The sequence below is a fragment of the Staurois parvus genome, unplaced genomic scaffold (genome assembly GCF_062004578.1).
Source record: "Staurois parvus isolate SC_StPar_1 unplaced genomic scaffold, SC_StPar_1.0 ptg001162l, whole genome shotgun sequence".
Taxonomy (NCBI): domain Eukaryota; kingdom Metazoa; phylum Chordata; class Amphibia; order Anura; family Ranidae; genus Staurois; species Staurois parvus.
Window position 1 is genome coordinate 2754862 of NW_028318958.1, and position 21351 is coordinate 2776212.

Consider the following 21351-nt stretch of genomic DNA (forward strand, 5'->3'; position numbering starts at 1 on the left):
ACGGGTGCACCTGGGTCCTAGTGCCCTGATGCCTGCATGTCTTGACAGACACCTACGCATGTGCAGACCCATGCGTCGCGATGGTCCCTGACAGGAAGGATGTACATGTATGCTTTTAACAGGATGGCAAATAAAATAGCAAGGGTCACTTTAAAGTAACCCTGGTTTTAGCCAATGAAGTGAAAAGCTGCAGTTTTGCATTAATTACTGTTTTCCAGTGTGTGGAAGGTGTCCCTGTCACAACCTTGAGCCCTATATGAAAGCACAGAGCGTCTGAGTAGCCAATCATTAGGTGCCAACACTGTTACCAGAAATAGGAACAAGTCACATGCTCCCCCATACCCAATGCACTAGGTTATTTTGCATCACTTCTGGTGGTTGAAGGGAGGGATGGGCCAGAAAAAAAGAGTTGAGTATACATTGTTAACCACTTCCAGACCGGACACTTTTACCCCCTTCCTGTCCAGGCCAATTTTCAGCTTTCAGCGCTATCACACTTTGAATGAGAATTGAGCAGTCATGCAACACTGTACCCATATGAATTTTTGCATTTGTTTGAGACAGATAAAACTTTATTTTGGTGGTATTTATCCACCACTGGGATTTTTTATTTTTTTTTGCTATATAAATGAAAAAGTCCAAAAAATTTTTTAAAAAGTGTTTTTCTTATAAAATTTTGAAAATAAATATTCTTTCTTCATAAATCTTAGCAAAATGTATTCAGTTATCATTTTAGTAAAAAATAACAACCCAAATTAGTTTATAACCAAAAATTATAATAATTTTTAAAAAATATATTTTTTTTACATTTTTATATTATTGTTTTTTTAACATACTGTCACCCTAGCAGTACAGTGTCACCATTTTTTTTCTTACAGTGATTGCTTTTACACCCATATAGGATGTAAAAGCAATCATTTCTCTTTCTCTCTGGCTGCATTCTTGCAGCCATTGAGAAATACTGTGTGAGCTGTGATTGGTCACAGCTTGTCACATGGTACAAGGCTGTTGTGAATAGCCTTGTACCATGTGATCTCTGTGATCATTCACTGATTTCACAAGTAGTAAGAAATAATGTCAGAAGTGACATCTTGCTTACTGCTATTCATGTGATCACTGATTGGCCAATCAGTGATCACATGATCGGGACCTCACACAGAGGTCCCGTACAGCTATCTGTGTCCCGCTGTGTCCTACGGACACAGCAGACAAGGGATCGCGGTGCCGCACGCTCCCGGGAAGCGCGCACAGTCCAAAATGGCAGGCGCCTGCACTGCTCCTGTCTGGCTGTTTATATACATGGGCCGGACGGGAAGTGGTTAATTTGGCTGCCATTCATGTATAACTGTTGCTCTGTCCAGCATGGAAAAGCAAATGTATGCTTAACCACCTGAGTACCAGCCTGCCATACGCCTTTATTACAAAGCGATTTCTCAGTGCTGTGATAGGCTGGCTGACGATTACTCTGTCCTGCAACACTGTACTCTGAATCCATCTGCCTTTAATCGGTAGTAAAGTCATTACAAAAAATCCACAGCAAGCCTAATATCACAATATAATGCATTTATAGACTGTCATGTTTCACATGAATGTCATGTTGACTGTCATATACCTTTAAATATTATCAGTGTTTTGTCTCTGCTCCTCCCTTTCCTTTAGTTTAGCATAATGTTGCATAGAGAGCCCTCTCCCCTTCCCAGAGATGCATTGCAACAGCCTCATGGCAAGAAGCAGAAACAGTATGTTCTTTCGACCTATCGAATGTTTATTATTGTAAGATTCTCTCAGTTTATGGAATAAACTTCACAAGAGATGCAAGATATCATTCTGATTGAGTCACTGACTGTGGTATCCAACTGAGATTGAAGTTATCGCTATCTCATCATAACTGTAAGTTACAGAGATCACACTATCAATGCTTAGATTGGACACACAGAACATAGAGGCAAAGGGATTTGCTGGAACATCATATCAGTTTTCTTAATATTCTATTATATTGCTCCCTTCTGGTCAAAGACGACACCATCTTTGAGGCTATCTCCCGATACCTTCCCCACCCTACATTCCCACCATTTCTCATAAGTCACTTCAGGAATCTCATGCATGAATACAAGTAAACCAAGCCTCAGTGTCATCTAATGTTACCGTGGTACCTTAACTCTGCATAGGCAATCGGAACACACATGTAAATCTGTGGCCCTCTGCGCTCCCTGTGCTGATGCTGAATGTGATTATACACACTTCTTGTGAGGTAGCCTGTCACTAAACATGCCGTCAATCAGGATCAAAATGTGCATGTGTGAATGACGACAGTGCAACAAAGGGCAAAATATCCTACATGGTGCAAGTTAATATTAACCCCTTGACGCCAACATCACAGAAATATACGTCCTCACAGAACTGGGCTTTTTTCCGTGGGGCCGCATATCTGCATACCTGTCTATGTGCTGGGTGCACGCTACACAGCGCGCTCCCAGCACAAAGATCGGGCTGTCACTGAGAGCCCCGAGTCCCGTTCCAACGATCGGGACCCGGGACTCCCGATTCCAACGATCGGGACCCGGGACTCCCGATTCCAACGATCGGGACCCGGGACTCCCGATTCCAACGATCGGGACCCGGAACTCCCGATTCCAACGATCGGGACCCGGGACTCCCGATTCCAACGATCGGGACCCGGGACTCCCGATTCCAACGATCGATGGACCGATCTTGACCGATTCCGGGTCACATGATCGCTGTGATAGCCTCTGATTGGCTATCACAGTGATCAGTCACTGTACAGCCCGGCCCCCTTGTTTTTTTTTTTCTCTAAGAATAGAGGAGAGAGGTACATTGTATCGCTCTAACTCCTGGCATAGAGGGGAAAAACATGTTTGTTTAATAAAAGCAAAAGAAAAAAAAAGAAAGAAATATTAAAAAACAAAAGAAAAAATACCTAGATCAAGGTTTGATCTAGTACAGTGCCAGGGTTAATGTTTGGGTCAAGGTCAGGATTTTTTTTTTTTTCTTTAATTGGTATTAGTGTCAGTGTGTTTTAGGTAAACAAAAAACAAAATGCGCACTATTGTTTCCGGGCTGTACCATGGGTAAAAAACAACAAATAACATACACATACAGTCATGGCCGAAATTGTTGGCACCCTTGATATTTCTCCAGGAAATCATGTATTTCTCACGAAACGTATTGCATTAACACATGTTTTGCTATACACATGTTTATTCCCTTTGTGTGTATTGGGACAAAACAAAAAAAGGGAGGAAAGAAAGCAAATTCGACATAATGTCACACAAACCTCCAAAAATGGGCTGGACAAAAGTATTGGCACCCTTTCACAACTGCGGATAAATAAGAATGTTACAAGCATGTGATGCTCCTGTAAACTCACCTGGGGCAAGTAACAGGTGTGGGCAATATAGAAATCACACCTGAAAGCAGATAAAAAGGAGAGACGTTCACTTAACCTTTGCATTGTGTGTCTGTCTGTGCCACACTAAGCATGGACAACAGAAAGAGGAGACGAGAACTGTCTGAGGACCTGAGAACCAAAATTGTGGCAAAATATCAACAATCTCAAGGTTACAAGTCCATCTCCAGAGAACTAGATTTGCCTTTGTCCACAGTGCGCAACATTATCAAGAAGTTTGCAACCCATGGCACTGTAGCTAATCTCCCTGGTCGTGGACGGATGAGGAAAATTGATGAAAGATTGCAACGCAGAATAGTCCGGATGGTGGATAAGCAGCCCCAAACATGTTCCAAAGACATTCAAGCTGTCCTGCAGGCTCAGGGAGCATCAGTGTCAGCGCGAACTATCCGTCGACATTTAAATGAAATGAAACGCTATGGCAGGAGACCCAGGAGGACCCCACTGCTGACACAGAGACATAAAAAAGCAAGACTACAGTTTGCCAAAATGTACTTGAGTAAGCCAAAAGCCTTCTGGGAAAACGTCTTGTGGACAGATGAGACCAAGATAGAGCTTTTCGGTAAAGCACATCATTCTACTGTTTACCGAAAACGGAATGAGGCCTACAAAGAACAAAACACAGTACCTACGGTAAAATATGGTGGAGGTTCAATGATGTTTTGGGGTTGTTTTGCTGCCTCTGGCACTGGGTGCCTTGACTGTGTGCAAGGCATCATGAAATCTGAGGATTACCAAAGGATTTTGGGTCGCACTGTAGGGCCCAGTGTCAGAAAGCTGGGTTTGCGTCCAAGATCCTGGGTCTTCCAGCAGGACAATGACCCCAAACATACGTCAAAAAGCACTCAGAAATGGATGGCAAAGAAGCGCTGGAGAGTTCTGAAGTGGCCAGCAATGAGCCCAGATCTAAATCCCATTGAACACCTGTGGAGAGATCTTAAAATTGCTGTTGGGAAAAGGTGTCCTTCCAATAAGAGAGACCTGGAGCTGTTTGCAAAGGAAGAGTGGTCCAAAATTCCGGGTGAGAGGTGTCAGAAGCTTATTGATGGTTATAGGAAGCGACTGATTTCAGTTATGTTTTCCAAAGGGTGTGCAACCAAATATTAAGTTAAGGGTGCCAATACTTTTGTCCAGCCCATTTTTGGGGTTTTGTGTGACATTATGTCATATTTGCTTTTCTGCCTCTGTTTTATATTTGTTCCAATACATACAAAGGGAATAAACATGTGTATAGCAAAACATGTGTTAATGCAATACCTTTTTTGTGTGAAATACTTGATTTTCAGGGAAAATATCAAGGGTGCCAACAATTTCGGCCATGACTGTATATGGTATCGCTGCAATTGTCAAGAGTTGGAAATTTTATTTTGGATTGTTCTTTGGTGGTAGGTTATGGTAGTAACAAGAAACACACAGCTAAATTAAAAAAAAAACATTTACCACCAGAGAAAAGCCCAATTTGTCCTGAAAAAAACAAGGTACACCTGGATGTACAAAGTAGTTGTGATGATATGTACGGTTTACTAACACATGTCAACGTAGCAAAATTGTGCTTAGGTATTAAGATTTTTTTTAACCCTTAGGTGTGAAGGGGTTAAAGATACCTACCTGTAAGCCATTTCAGAATGATTTACACTCACAGGCCACTTTGTTAGGTACACCTTGCAAGTGCTAAGAAAATATCCCCCCCACCATTACACCACCACCAGCCTGAACCGTTGATAGGATGGATCCATGCTTTCATAGTTACACCAAATGTTGACCCTACCTTCTGCTGAATGTCGCAGCAGCCAGTCTTCCCATTCTCCTCTGACATCAACAAGGCATTTTCATCCAAACAACTGCTGCTCACTGGATATTTTCTCTTTTCGGACCATTCTCTCTAAACCCTAGAGATGGTTGTACGTGAAAGTCCCAGCAAATGAGCAGTTTTTGAAATACTCAGACCAGCCCGTCTGGCACCAACAACCATGCCACGTTCAAAGTCACTTAAATCCCCTTTTGCCCCCATTCTGACGCTGGATTTGAACTTCACCACATCTACAGTCAGGTCCATAAATATTGGGACATGGACACAATTCTAACATTTTTGGCTCTATACACCACCACAATGGATTTGAAATGAAATGAACAAGATGTGCTTTAACTGCAGACTGTCAGCTTTAATTTGAGGGTATTTACATCCAAATCAGGTGAACGGTGTAGGAATTACAACAGTTTGCATATGTGCCTCCCACTTGTTAAGGGACCAAAAGTAATGGGACAGAATATTAATCATAAATCAAACTTTCACTTTTAATACTTGGTTGCAAATCCTTTGCAGTCAATTACAGCCTGAAGTCTGGAACGCATAGACATCACCAGACGCTGGGTTTCATCCCTGGTGATGCTCTGCCAGGCCTCTACTGCAACTGTCTTCAGTTCCTGCTTGTTCTTGGGGCATTTTCCCTTCAGTTTTGTCTTCAGCAAGTGAAATGCATGCTCAATCGGATTCAGGTCAGGTGATTGACTTGACCATTGCATAACATTCCACTTCTTTCCCTTAAAAAACTCTTTGGTTGCTTTTGCAGTATGCTTTGGGTCATTGTCCATCTGCACTGTGAAGCGGCGTCCAATGAGTTCTGAAGCATTTGGCTGAATATGAGCAGATAATATTGCCCGAAACACTTCAGAATTCATCCTGCTGCTTTTGTCAGCAGTCACATCATCAATAAATACAAGAGAACCAGTTCCATTGGCAGCCATACATGCCCACGCCATGACACTACCACCACCATGCTTCACTGATGAGGTGGTATGCTTAGGATCATGAGCAGTTCCTTTCCTTCTCCATACTCTTCTCTTCCCATCACTCTGGTACAAGTTGATCTTGGTCTCATCTGTCCATAGGATGTTGTTCCAGAACTGTGAAGGCTTTTTTAGATGTCGTTTGGCAAACTCTAATCTGGCCTTCCTGTTTTTTGAGGCTCACCAATGGTTTCCATCTTGTGGTGAACCCTCTGTATTCACTCTGGGGAAGTCTTCTCTTGATTGTTGACTTTGACACACATACACCTACCTCCTGGAGAGTGTTCTTGATCTGGCCAACTGTTGTGAAGGGTGTTTTCTTCACCAGGGAAAGAATTCTTCAGTCATCCACCACAGTTGTTTTCCGTGGTCTCTGATTCTTTTGGTGTTTCTGAGCTCACCGGTGTGTTCCTTCTTTTTAAGAATGTTCCAAACAGTTGTTTTGGCCACGCCTAATGTTTTTGCTATCTCTCTGATGGGTTTGTTTTGATTTTTCAGCCTAATGATGGCTTGCTTCACTGATAGTGACAGCTCTTTGGATCTCATCTTGAGAGTTGACAGCAACAGATTCCAAATGCAAATAGCACACTTGAAATGAATTCTGGACCTTTTATCTGCTCATTGTAATTGGGATAATGAAGGAATAATACACACCTGGCCATGGAACAGCTGAGAAGCCAATTGTCCCATTACTTTTGGTCCCTTAACAAGTGGGAGGCACATATGCAAACTGTTGTAATTCCTACACCGTTCACCTGATTTGGATGTAAATACCCTCAAATTAAAGCTGACAGTCTGCAGTTAAAGCACATCTTGTTCATTTCATTTCAAATCCATTGTGGTGGTGTATAGAGCCAAAAATGTTAGAATTGTGTCAATGTCCCAATATTTATGGACCTGACTGTACATACCTAAATGCATTAAATTGCTGCCATGTGATTGGCCGATTAGCAATTTGTGTTACCAAGCAATTGAACAGGTGTACCTAATAAAGTGGCCGGAGAGTGTATATGGTGCAAAGTAGGGAAGGAGAGTTTACTAATTCATTTTCAGATCACATTCTATTCTTTGCAGTGGGATTTGCGCCCACTCATTTTGTAGTGTCAAAATGCAAAGTGTCAGTTTCAGATATTGGGAGCATTTTTATGCGTACTTGCGAAAATACTCGGTACTGGCACTGATATCGGTATTGGGGCATCCCTAACTGTAACCCCTTGCAGCTACATTCCTCCCCTCCCCCCACACATGTTCATTTTTTCATAAGAAAGAAGTTACAAACCGGTACAGAGAAGATATACATCCATTCCCCCCTCCACCCCATACAAACTGCAGCCCTTTTGGGCCGGAATGGGCAATGCAAAAAATACAATGTTTAAAAATAAATTGTTGATGGTGACTTCAGGGGTTCCTAAAGGACCTGTAGATGGAAGATCTGCAACAACCAGATAACAGAAAAAACTAAATCTAATGTAAAACTATTTGTCAGGTCTGGTGTCTCAGACCACCCTGACCCGTATAAAGTGGGCAATTGCCCTCAAATGTTCAGCAGGCCATAAGGGGGTATGCCCCTCATGGCCCTTGGTTAGTTAATGTTCAAAACCAGAGAAGGCAAAGAGAAGGTGAGTTAAAATAGAAAGAGAAGAGTGAGAATAGAGATAGGGGAAGTAAAGGAAAAAAAAAAGGAAGAAACAAAGAACGATTGTTGGAGAAGGGTCCGGCCAACAGTCGGGTGCGGGGAGGAAGACGGTTAATGTTTATCGACATCCCATGTTGACTATCCTCCGTCATAGGATGATGCTGGTAAGCTATATTTTTTAAATATTTTCTCCTTGTTCTAGTGATCAGCATAGTCTCCAACATGGATGAGTCTGCTGAAAAGTAGAAGAGACTGGAGAGAGCCTAGGCTTGCCTACCCTGAGGGAAATTCCTGAAAACTTCATTACGGTTATGGTAAGAGGATTTCCTAAGGAGATGTTCATGTTACAGGCTGCTCTCACATTACAAGCCCATGTACCAAGGTACTAAAGCAAGCCTTGGTCAGAAATATTTTACCATATCTCATAAATGCACACTAAAGAATATTACTACTAACAGAGGTCAAAGAGTTCCCACTCTCTGCCCATTACGCTAGTCTTTATTCATACATCATTCAGGTCCAGCATCTACTTCCTGGCCTAATAAGTGAGTCCAGAGAAGATGCAGTCTTTGAAACCCTGGTGCCTGCACGTGTTTTTGGCCATCTGTAAACATCTCACACAGCTAATCCCCTCTGCTGTAGCCTTTGCCTTATTACAATGTATGGTCTAAGTGAGTGATCAGAGAGGGAAATAATAGAATGGAAAAGCTATCTCCTGCCTGCAGCAGACTGATGATGTCCTCATTCCAGACTGTACCTCTCAAGCCTAGGTACAAGTCCTATGACTGGAGCACAGATAAAGGCGAAAGGTACTGCTTTTTAAGAAATTATACTGCTGAGGTATATTATGTCATATCAGAAATTAAACAGATGTAGAATTACTGATAGGTCTGCTTAACCACTCTTATATCAGGGTATGTCTATCAATGGCAGATCAGCGGCCGTCTATTGACTACCATTTATGACCAGCACTGGATAAATAGCCTTCGGATGATTGATCCACCTGGTAATCACAGTGTACCGAGCTGTCATTATACACAGAGAATCTGTACCAAGGGGCTGGGTACCAGGTGATGACTGATTGATCATCACAGTGATCACATGGTTTTGTTTACAGTGCTGATCCTTCCCCGCCCTTTCCTGTTTGAAAAGGGGAGAGATCAAGTATTTGTTATTGGGGGCAGAATGAATGGTTCAGCGGCTGCAGATACATTCTGTTTCAATATTTACATTAATACTTTCATTCCTACCTCCTCTCTTACAAATACTACATAGGTTAGACAAAAAAATGGAAACACTACATGATTTTCAGGTGTGACAGCTACAACGTGTTTCACGTTGAAAGTGGAAGTGATGTAAAATTCTTTTACTTCTGCTGTGTGATGAGACACCTAGCTAACAGGTGGGTAGCCTCACTTTCGTCAATCACTGCATGAGTTGCTAGTAATACGGAGTCATGTCCAAGCTTACTGTGCTTCAAAGAGGGCAAATTGTTAGTGCCGCTTAGCTGGTGCCCATGCGACTGATGTTGGTCATTTATTTGCCGTGTCGCAAGGTGCAGTATCAAAGGTTATGACGGCATATACATTGTCCTTGAAAAAGTTTTCTAATAAACATACGTGTGGTCGACATGGTCCAGTGAAGACTGAGACTGAGCTCTGCAGTCACTTTTGCAGCATTTGTTTTCTTATTCCAGGTCACAATCCTGCACAACGTCCTTTTGTCTCTACCGATCAGCTGACCATATCAACCGCGCTTATGCTCATCAGATGATGTTTTCAAGGAAACTGTATATGCCATCGATAACTTTGATACTGTACTTCGCAACACGCCAAATAAATTGGCAACTTCAGTCACAGAGGCACCAGCTAAGTGGTATCAACAATTTGCCCTCTTTGAAGCTCAGTAAGCTCTGACATGACTCCGTATTATTAGCAGCGCACGCAAAGAAAAATGTAAGTGAGGCTTCCCACCTGTTAGCTAGGTGTCTTATCACACAGCAGAAGCAAAAGAATGTTACTTCCGATTTTAACGTGAAACATGTCATCACTTTCACACCTGCAAATCATGTAGTGTTTCCATATTTTTGTCTAACCGCTGTATCTCCATGTGACCAGTATATTAACACTTTCACCTCCCTTATCCTGCACATCTCGACATTAACCCTTTCATCTATATCCCATCATTGTATGTGACCACATTAATCTTCTCATTGCTCCTCCCCTGGTGTATAACCTGCACATTAAATGTATCTGATGCACCATTCTCAAGCTTCAAATTTAACCCTCTCAGTACTGGAATGTATCTTCATTTCCAAAAAATGGTGAAAAAAATTTGATCACCTTTTCCAAAAAAAAGGGCCATCTTGGGTTTTTTTTGTACAATTCTGATTTTTTTTTTTTTACAGAAAGTAAGGAAAACTTTTTTTTTCCCAAATTGTTGGGTTTTTTTTTTCTTTTTTACTTTTATAGTAAAAAAAATAAAAAAAAACAACCCGGAGGTTATTAAATGCCATCAAAAATTGGTATAAAACTCATACAGTGTTGCAGCATGGAGTAATTGTCAAACTATCACAGTGTTGAAAACTGAAAAATGGTAGTGAAGGGGCATTACAGGCTGGTACTTATAGTGGAACTTTATTTAGAAAATTAAAGGATAAGTTCACCGTTAGGAACATGTTCCATCCGTTTTTAGGGTGGAACATGTAACTTGTTCCCACTCCTGCAGCCGTTGTCCACTCCACTGCCTCTATTGACAGCAAGCGGAGGATCTTCTCCTCCCGTTTGCTGTCATTATTTTAAAAAAAAAAAAAAAAACATGGCTGTGCGGGGCTCCTCCCACTCAGCAGTGTCATTCACAGAGTTTTGTGAATGGGAAACTACAAGTACCGACAGCCTCTGCCGGCTTGTATTTCTCAATGAACTACCATGGCACTGTTGAGCACTCTGGTAGTTCACTGTCTCTTACTTTCAGTGTGTATCTGACTGCCCATATGAGGTACAAGCTGACAAGTCTGAAGCAGTCCTACGTGGCACCCGTGATCTGCTGATTGCAAGTGCAATGCCTTACAGGCTCCAAGTAACAAAAAAAAAATAATAATAAAAGCACATTTTCTTACCTGCAAAAAGACGTGCAATTATTTTTTTCTTAAAAAAGGTGAACTTATCCTTTAAGTCCTGCTAGATCACTTCCGGCTGGCCCCTTTTGCAGGCATAGCTACAATATGCGGAACATTAAAAATAAGTGCCTATGCTGTTTAACATCCAGTAGTACACATTCTCCCCCTGCTCTGCACATGCCCAGTTGATCTAAATTTTTAGGAACTGTGCCGAATTTATAGAGGTTGCTCTGCTGTCAGCCTAAAGATTTACTGCTGTTCAGGAGCTCTGGGTTTCAGCAAAATAGCAGCCTCCAGCAACAAACAGAAGCAATGCTGGAAGCAATTTGCAGCAACCTCTAATTTTGGTAGCATGATAATTAACCACTTGCCCTCCAAAGGATTTGCCCCCCTTCCTGACCAGGCCATTTTTTGCATTATGGCACTGCGTTACTTTAACTGACAATTGCACGGTCATGCAACACTGCACGCAAATGAAATTTACGTCCTTTTTCCTCATGAATAGAGCTTTCTTTTGGTGGTATTTGATTGCCTGTGCGTTTTTTATTTTTTGATCTATAAAAATTTTTTTTAAAAAAGACCAACAATTTTGAGAAAAAAAAAAACAATATTTTTGACTTTTTGCCATTAAACATGTCCAGTAAAAAAAATTCAAAAAAATCGAATTTTGTCATAAATTCCGGCCAAAATGTGTTCTGCTACATGTCTTTGCTAAAAAAAATCCCAATATGTGTAAATTAATTGGTTTACGGGAAAGTTATAGCGTTTACAAATGACGGTATATATCCTGGGATTTTTTTAAAAATTTTTACTAGTAATGGCGGCGATCAGCGACTTATAGCAGAACTGCAGGGGCATTCTGACACTGGGGGGAACTGACAGTGTCACTGACATCCCCAGTGACACCAATACAGTGATCAGTGCTAATAAGAAGCACTGACACTGTACTAATGGCACTGGGCAGGAAGGGGTCAACACATGGGGCGATCAAAGGGTTAACTGTGTGCTATTTTACTGTGTGCTATGTGTGTGCTTTCAACTGTAAGCACACTGCTTTGCATGGCTCTGCAATGCAGAGCTATGCAAAGCAGTGTGCAGGAGCTGACGGGAGAGATCTGTATTGTTTACATACAGTTCTCTCGCTCCATCGGTAATGCTTCTCAATCACCGGGTGACGGTGAGTAATCACTGGCCGAGACCTGGTGATTGACAGCCGAGGCCGCGAATAGCAGCACGGGTAGGGCGCTTGCATGCACCCCCTACCCAGAGATGCAAACTCATGTATATAGACATGCTTTTGTGCATCCATGCCGCCCTGTAGCAGTATTACTGCTATAGGGCAGATGGGAAGCGGTTAATACGGAATGTATGTTTCTTGCTAAAGAGCATTATTTTTTATCAAGTTGTTTTGGGTAAAGTTCCACTTTAAGCGGTTAAGCTACTTGAGTTAAAACTGAATCTGTGACTCTCTAGGTATTAAGACTACAACAGAGATAACAAGATAAATCATTCAGCAATGACAGACCCCATCTCTGTAAAGCACAGGTTCATTTTAATACACCTACAGATCTGACAACTTTGACAACTTTTAAAAAAACTGCCTTTGTTGAGATTGTTGATCTGTGGGTATGCACTGACTGCCATGGTATAAAGCAGAAATTTGAGTTCACAATACAGCTGACAGCCAATGACACCTGTCAAAGCTGGTGGATTTGTGCAGGTATAGATATAAAGGCAGTTTCTAAGTTACAGATGTTACAAGATGCTGAGAGACAAACTTTTCCATGCTAAGCAGAAGCTAAAACCAAATCTAAGTCTGCCTGCAGTTAAAGCGGAGCGCCACCCAAAAGTTCTGCTTCAAGGACTGCTCCCCCACTCCCCATTAAGGATTGGCACCTTTGGGGGGTGAAGGGGGAGCAGGTACCCAAATTTGACAGGCGATCGGAAGCAGAAGGTGTCCTCCCTCCCTGTAGTCTTTTGGACACGTGACAGGTCCCAGAAGACAAGACCATTCATGAAGCGCAGCGCTACTCGCACATGCGCAGTTGGTACCCGGCTGTGAAGCCGCAAGCTGTCACAGCTGGGTGCCCACACTGAAGATGCCAGCCTCCTGGAATACAGGACGGCCGGTGAAACAGGCAGCGGGACACACACCGGAGGACAGGAGAATGGCTGTTTTTTAAAAGTCAGCAGCTACAGTTTTTGTAGCTGCTGACTCTTATTTTTTGACAGGGTGAGCAGAACTCTGCTTGAAACTGTACTTCAACCTAAATTTCAGGCTCATTCACTGAATTCCAATAAAAATGCAGGGACCCAATTGTACCAAATTCACCCAAATACCTCGAGGTGCCAAGTTATTGTGTATTATGGGTGTTAATAGGCAAAGAGAAGTGGTCAGTGTGCAGGCACTATCCAACTGTCCTCTAGCACTTCTGGAAGCCAGGTATTGCCAATAACAACATTTTAGATGATGAATTTGTGTTAAAGCCGATTTCCAGGTATGACAGTTTGTATTGGTCAAGCTTGGACCAGAGTAAAATGTATGCGCCATACCTGTGTGACCCCCAGGGAAGCTGGAAATCATTGTACTAGACACCGCTACTCCAGTGATCATCACCAACTTCCGGGACCGTGCCATGTGGCTGGCCTGCTGCATTCTGAACACAGAAGGTCACTTGCTCAGTATGGGTGCATTCAGGGAACACTTTGCATTTTCTCAATGAATGCAAAGCGTTCTCTGACTGGACAGGATGGAGAGATGGGGAGGTGAAATCACAATCTCTACCTCGTTTAATCACAAGAAGCTTTGCATTCATTGAGAAAAACGGGAGTTCTCTGAATGAGACCCAAGCCGAGTGGGTGACCTCCTGTGTTCACTAGGCAGCAGGGAAATGAATCGGCATGGGACACGGAAGTCAGCGGCAATCACTGTAGTAGTGGTGCCTACTACAGTGATTTCCAGCTTCCACAGGGATCCCAGTTATGGCACTTACACTGGTCCAAGCTGGACCAATGCAACTCAGGTCTTGGAGGTATTTGGGTGAATTTTATATGTAAAAACTGCCATACCTGGAGTGCAGCTTTAAAATCAAGGAGAAGAGACAGCTGGAGTTGTCAGGCAGGTTCTGCCAGTTTGACTTATCTCAAGAGACAGGGACAGATATTCTAACCAGTCTCATCAATGTTCCCCTATAAGTGGTCAGCCAGCAGGCATCTAAAAAAAAAAAACACAAAAAAGTCACAAAAGTGGCCAGATCACATGACTGCCACCTCCTATCCGTGGCCTGCGTGTAAGAAGATATCCTGTATGGACACTTGCTCTGATATTCTCGCAAACAATGGTCAGAGCAAAAAAGTCCAGGGTCTCCACGCTGAATGCAAAATAAATTCCACCTCAAAGGTTACCTTTACACAACAGCCTCATCTTTCACTTGTTACAGGCATTTTAGCTGCATGCTACTAAGGCATGGAAATTCTCAGCTGGGACTACCAGTTTATTTACTTTTGACTTTAACTCTTTATGTCCTTTGAATTGAGTGCAATACTAGAGCATTGCATAGCCCTGTTTCTATATGGACTGAATTATAAATACATATATAACAATAGAATTACTATGGACTTCTGTACTCAAGACAGATAAAATCAAACAATTATTGTTCAACGACTGCAAGCGATAGCAGTAATATTAACCAACCGGTGTCTATGAAATAGATTAACACAAATTCACATCCGTTCAGATGAAGCCTTTTCTAACAATGCAAACCACACTTGCTGACTGCGACAGATAGCAAACAAATACGTGACTCGGCATTTCTGCTTGGATCAGCCCATTAGGGCAAGGGGCCAGGTAATTAAATACACGACTCAGCAATTTTGGTTGTGGCTGACATTATACAATAATGGAGTTTTTTCATATTAAACCTCTGTTCTTCCCAAACAAAACTGTAATGGCTGATTTACAGTAACGTACAAACTTTACTAGAGCATAACTCCAGAAGTATGGGCGATAGAAAAATTCTGATACCATATTTGTAAACAAAAGGAAAAATGACATATGGAACAGGTCAGAGCAGGTCTGTGACAAAAATTGTGTTGGAACAGTGTAATTGAATGAACAGCCTCTCTCAACCAGGGCTCCATGGAATCCTAGGTTTCCTCCAGAGGTTGGCAGGGGCTCCTTGGGCAATGAGCAGTTTGTGAGTCTCCATATGTAATCAGTGACACCGCCAATCTTTTCCGCTATCTGTAGTGGATAATCTATCCAATGACCACCAATGTAAGAAGGCTCTTCTCCACTGACCACCAATATAAGGCAGTATTTCAATTACCACCAGTCAGAGAAGTCCCTCCTCTTCTGACCACTAAAGGGACATTTTTCCACTGACTGCCAATGTAAGGGGGTACTCAATGACCGCCAATGTAAGGGGGTACATCAGCGACCGTCAATGTAAGAGGGTACGTCAGCGACCATCAAGGTAAGGAGGTACGTCAGCGACCGCCAACGTAAGGAGATACTTCAGTGACCGCAAACGTAAGGAGGTACTTCAGTGACCGCAAACGTAAGGAGGTACTTCAGTGACCGCCAACGTAAGGAGGTACGTCAGTGACCGCCAACGTAAGGAGGTACGTCAGTGATCGCCAACGTAAGGAGGCACGTCAGTGGCTGCCAACGTAAGGGGGTACGTCAGTGACCGCCAACGTAAGGGGGTACGTCAGTGACCGACAATGTAAGGGGTACGTCAGTGGCCGCCAACGTAAGGGGTACGTCAGTGGCCGCCAACGTAAGGGGTACGTCAGTGGCCGCCAATGTAAGGGGGTACATCAGTGACTGCTAATGTAAGGGGGTACGTCAGTGACTGCTAATGTAAGGGGGTACGTCAGTGACTGCTAATGTAAGGGGGTACGTCAGTGACCGACAATGTAAGGAGGTACGTCAGTGACCGCAAACATAAGGAGGTACGTCAGTGACCGCAAACGTAAGGAGGTACGTCAGTGACCGCAAACGTAAGGGGTACGTCAGTGGCCGCCAACGTAAGGGGTACGTCAGTGGCCGCCAATGTAAGGGGGTACATCAGTGACTGCTAATGTAAGGGGGTACGTCAGTGACCGACAATGTAAGGAGGTACATCAGTGACCGACAATGTAAGGGGGTACATCAGTGACCGACAATGTAAGGGGGTACATCAGTGACTGCTAGTGTAAGGAGGTACATCAGTGACCGACAATGTAAGGACGTCACTGACCACAAATGTAAGGGGGGACGTCACTGACCACCAATGTAAGGGGGGACGTCACTGACCACCAATGTAAGGGGGGACGTCACTGACCACCAATGGAAGGAAGGACGTCACTGACCACCAATGTAAGGAAGGACGTCACTGACCACCAATGGAAGGAAGGACGTCACTGACCACCAATGTAAGGAAGGACGTCACTGACCACCAATGTAAGGAAGGAAGTCACTGACCACCAATGTAAGGAAGGAAGTCACTGACCACCAATGCAAGGAAGGAGGTCACTGACCACCAATGTAAGGAAGGAAGTCACTGACCACCAATGTAAGGAAGGAAGTCACTGACCACCAATGTAAGGAAGGAGGTCATTTACCACCAACGTAAGGGCACAATTTTCCAAGGACTATCAAAGTAAGATACCATTATTTCACCAATCTCTATATGAAGGTATACTACAATTTTTATTGTTTGCAATTATCTTCAGGCTATTATTTTTTTTTAAATATTTGTTGAATTTCAATATTACTGAAAAAATTTTGGAATATACAGTAGCTCTGGGTGTCAAATGCGCATCACGTTTCTCTTCATTCTTTGTTTTTTTTAATTTATTCCTAATTTACAACACGCTATTTATAGTTATGTACCATGAGCTGTAGATAACGTAATTATTACCAGGGGTGCCTGAGACCTGAAATTTATTCCAAGGGTTCCTCTATATAAAAACAGTTGAGAACAGCTGTTTGTATTCTCAGTGAACACATCTGAGTTATTTTTAAATGATTTGCATTAAATTAAAAAGCTATATTACATGCCGCAAACTGATTTCCCAAAGACGTTAGCTAGCCTGCCCAAACCTTGGTATTGGTTGCTGAACCCATCCATCACATACTTAACAGCAATAAGGCTTTGGGAGCAATAGAAGTATTCACTATTGGGCCATACCAGGTTTTCAGTCCTGTATGCTTGAAAAAAAATGAGGCCCTCTTCACACTATGGCAGTGGTGCGTGGTGGTGCCCCTCAATGCACATGCATTGGGGTGCCATTCCAAATGAATGGCACTGTGACATACCATGATAACTACACAGGGAAAAGCTGCTCCTTTTCTCTGCTGCCTATCAGCTTAGGCCTACTGTGTTTAATGATGAATACAGCCCTGGGTTTAAGGTGTTAAACTATGTGCATGAAGGATGCTTCCAGATAATAGTAGGGCTCATGCAAACAGACGTATTGATTTAGTACGATCTTACTGGCAGCATACCAAGTTGTCTGGATTCCATACACATGTAGCCTGTGTGCTCAAGCTTACATATTCATTTATTCCAGGTACTTGTATAGCGCCGTCAATTTATGCAGTGCCACACACACACTGTACATTCACATCAGTTCCTAACCCTCAAGGGGCGTACAATCTAAGGTCCCTAACTCACATCCATACATACACATACTAGGGCCAATTTAGACAGGAGCCAATTAACCCACTAGCATGTCTTTGGAGTGTGGGAGGAAACCAGAGTACCCGGAGGAAACTCATGCAGGCACAAGGAGAAAATGCAAACACCAGGCAGGTGGTGCCGTGGTTGGCATTCGAACCAATGACCCTAGTACTGCCAGGCGGAAATGCTAACCATTTAGTCACTGTGCTGTCCCATATGTACAGCGCCCAGCATAAATGGACCCTAATGGCCACTGCTCAGAACTGACATGTACATTTCCCGGGTTAAAAGGAAAAGCGCAGTTCGACCTGTCATTACGGGACAAACGTGGAGGTGAGCGCAATAGTATGTTGGAGGTGGATGAGCACTAAGGGGGGACACAGGAGCACCGTACACATTTATACAGTAGTGTGTTCACACTGGTCCATTGAAGTACAGCAGATTTAAAGGGACGGTTCACCACGTTTGAGACTATATCCAGATGACACTTGTTGGTGTATGTGGCTCACGATATACAGGAGATGTACCACACAGGTACACGTGATATTTAGAATTTAAAAAGGGACAGATCACTATTAAGGATTATTTATTTTGTATTTGTGTGCAGAATTTATTTATAGCACTGGTTATGTGCAGTTTCTGTGGGTGTTTATATGTATGCATTGGAAGACATTTTGAATAGCAAATATTGATCCTGACGAGCACAGCAATTTGTTTGTCACTATTTATATACGCATGTATTAGATTGTTAGCACCAGATTTATTTATATATTGTTGCGCTGCATTTCTTCATTTCATTTAGTGCAGCATTTACACATCGCCTCCTCACTGTCTGTCAAACGCCCTATGAAAAGCGATCCAAACATGGAGGCATTGTGCATGTGCATAATGTAAACCAAGAGCAGTGGCCAGTGAGGTCCATGTATGCTGGGACAGTGTAAAATGTAAACCTTAGCACAAGTGTTTACTTGTTGTCATGTTTCACATGACTGTCATATGCCTTTAAGTGTTCTTTGTATTTTGTCTCTGCTCCTCCCTTTCCTTTGGTTTAGTTCATGCTGTATAGATAGCCCCACCCTTTTATTCTTTTCCCAGTAATGCACCTCAGCTTCAAGCCTCATGTCTTATGGAAGAAGATCACATTATGATCTTTTGACCTATCCGATGTTCATTGTTGTAAGATTCTCTCAGTTTATGGAATAAACTTCACAAGATCTACAAGGTGTTGTCTGGATCGCGTCACTGCCTGTGTTATTCAACTAAGATTGGAGTTATCGCTATCTCATCACAACTGTAAGTTACAGAGATCACACTTTCAATGCTTAGATTGGAGAGACAGAACACCTGTGTACAGCGTAAAATATGATTCCAAATATAGATGCAGTTATTTCTTTTTTTTTTTTTTTTAAATAGTGCATTGTACAGATGGGTAAAACATTTTTCACATCTGTATACAGTGATTTTATGGTGCATCGAATGGACATGAAGGTAAGATGTGGGCCTTATAACAGAGACCCAGGATTATTTTTCCTGGGTGTTCTACTACTACAGAGCTATGGAATGGTGACAAGTGGTACAGAGCTTGTACACCCAGGCATTCTATTCTTCATCACTCAAGCCATGTTTTAGTTAATAAAATAGTTAGTAAACAGGGAAGAGACAGAAACTGGATTAACGTAGCACAGAGCACTAATATTCTGAATACGCCAACATACAGAAACAAGTAAATATCGGGGAAATATAAGAAGTAAAATGTGAAAGGGAAAGCAGAACTGAGCTCTGTATGTAATCAGTCTATATGAATCGGTCCACCCCGCTCCCACAGGAAAACACAGAACAAGTCTTTCTTGATATCTCAACCACTTGTCACCATTCCATTGTACACAAGTCGTGCTGTGTCAGCTGGAGTGCGGCGAAAAGGTGACACACAGATATGACACAGAAAAGTCCCGGCTGAATTTCACTGTACAACCTGCTTCACCAGAATACCTCCCGCCAGATTCCAAATGTTCTTTGTGGACTTTGAAAACAAAACAAACACAAGGATTTGGTTCAAATTGGGGGAAAGGTCTGGACATGAAGAAATATTGACATCCTTCTGCTTATACCATAGAAAGAGATTTACCTAATAAGACAACAACTCTGCTGCAGGATACAGGCCTGTTATAGTAATTATGGTGCATACGGGACGCCTGAAGGATTTCTGGGGCTTTCCCAAAATGAAACTATACTCTCACTTCCCTCCAGCGATGTGACATCTGTGAGCTCCCTCACCAGTGCCACCACCTTCACCTTGTCTATTCCAGGTATAGGATGTTCTGCCATCATGATTGGCCATGCTGGAATTGCATACCGACACAAACATTTTCCTTTCTATATAGAGAAACAGCAAGTGACAAGTACTGTAGGCTACACTCCCTGTATGCAAACCTCAAGGCTGTGGCTGGAGTGTATCTTGCACTTTTCTCTTCACACTTCTCTTTGCCTGCATGTTGTGCCAATGAGCAATCCATTGCATATTAACATGTTCTGTGCTAAAGGAGAACTATGGGACTCCAAAAAAAAAAAAAAAAAAAAAAATTCATCATCTATATTCTGTTCCAAGAACTTAGCATTAACCTCCCTAGCAGTCTGATTATGTCCATATTTCTGTGCTCAAAGCGGTACATTTTTTTGCAAGGCCATATGTATTTTTTTCATTGTAGGCCTGAAATTTTTAGGAATAACTCACTGAAATCTGTCCGAACAAGAGTCTAGTAAACATCCCGGGTATGATAAAACTTGAAACATGAAATCATAAATTATAATTTAATAAATAATCATAAAAAATAATATAATAATAAATTTAATTCAATAATATAATCAAACCAAAAACACTGAAATGTGAAATAAAGCGCCAAGTTCGCACATCGCTGAGCAAAGTCGCAAAATCGTTTTCAGTGTCTGATGACGAATTTCCCCCACGAATCATTATCACTCAATTCTGCAAGTGGTTCTGATTTACTATCGCTGTTCTCTAGCCGGTCTAAAACTGCTTTTGACCTAAAGGGACGCTTTTTGGACGCCATGGACATTTCTCAGTTTCCAGGCGATAAGAACAGTAAAAATGCAGGCAGGGCACAGGACAAAGCACTCGGGACAAAATGTATGTGAAATGGTTTGATACAGGAATGTTATACTATGTGATTTTAGTGAATGTCACATCTTGTCATTTTCAAATTTCCCGCCGTTCCGTCCCCGTACGTCCTGACGCTCGCAGGGGACGGAACCCAGATGACAGATGCCGGCATCCGCCAGCTTACATTGCCGGGACACTGCAGGAGGGACATCGCGGGAGCTCAGGACAAGGTAAGTGATCGAGGGATCGCGTAGCAGCGACGCATGGAAAGCCGGAGTGTAGCTCGCACTGTAGCTTGTGGTACTGAAACTTTACCCCGAGCTACACTCGGGAATACCGCCAGGGAAGTTAACATGACCGCTGATCACCAAGTATTCAGTCTTCCCGGAGGAGAGAGTGGTGACTGTAAGTCGCTGCTCTCTGCTCTGCCCCTCCAGAGTGCAATCAAGTTCTGGGCTGGGGTGGGGGTGGGAGCAGGCTCAGGCATCCTGGTGGATCCAGACAAGATCCTTCCAGATTCTGAAGCAGCTCTGTGACATCAGCCAACAGTGTTATAGGAGTGCAAAGTTAAGTGCACAACTGTGACCCAGAGGAGAA

The 21351-nt window shown here is 42.7% G+C and overlaps 1 protein-coding gene and 1 long non-coding RNA gene across 2 annotated transcripts in view; one reads left to right on the forward strand and one right to left on the reverse strand.

Moving 5' to 3' along the window:
- The window catches only part of BACH1 (BTB domain and CNC homolog 1), a 73186-nt gene that overhangs the window by 42993 nt on the left and 8842 nt on the right, over positions 1–21351 (reverse strand). The gene's annotated exons all lie outside the window — the stretch shown is intronic.
- Positions 1713–18857, forward strand: LOC149439045 (uncharacterized). The gene is made up of 3 exons (XR_016307877.1): positions 1713–1890; positions 8053–8164; positions 18732–18857. It is a non-coding gene; the product is annotated as an uncharacterized LOC149439045 (long non-coding RNA).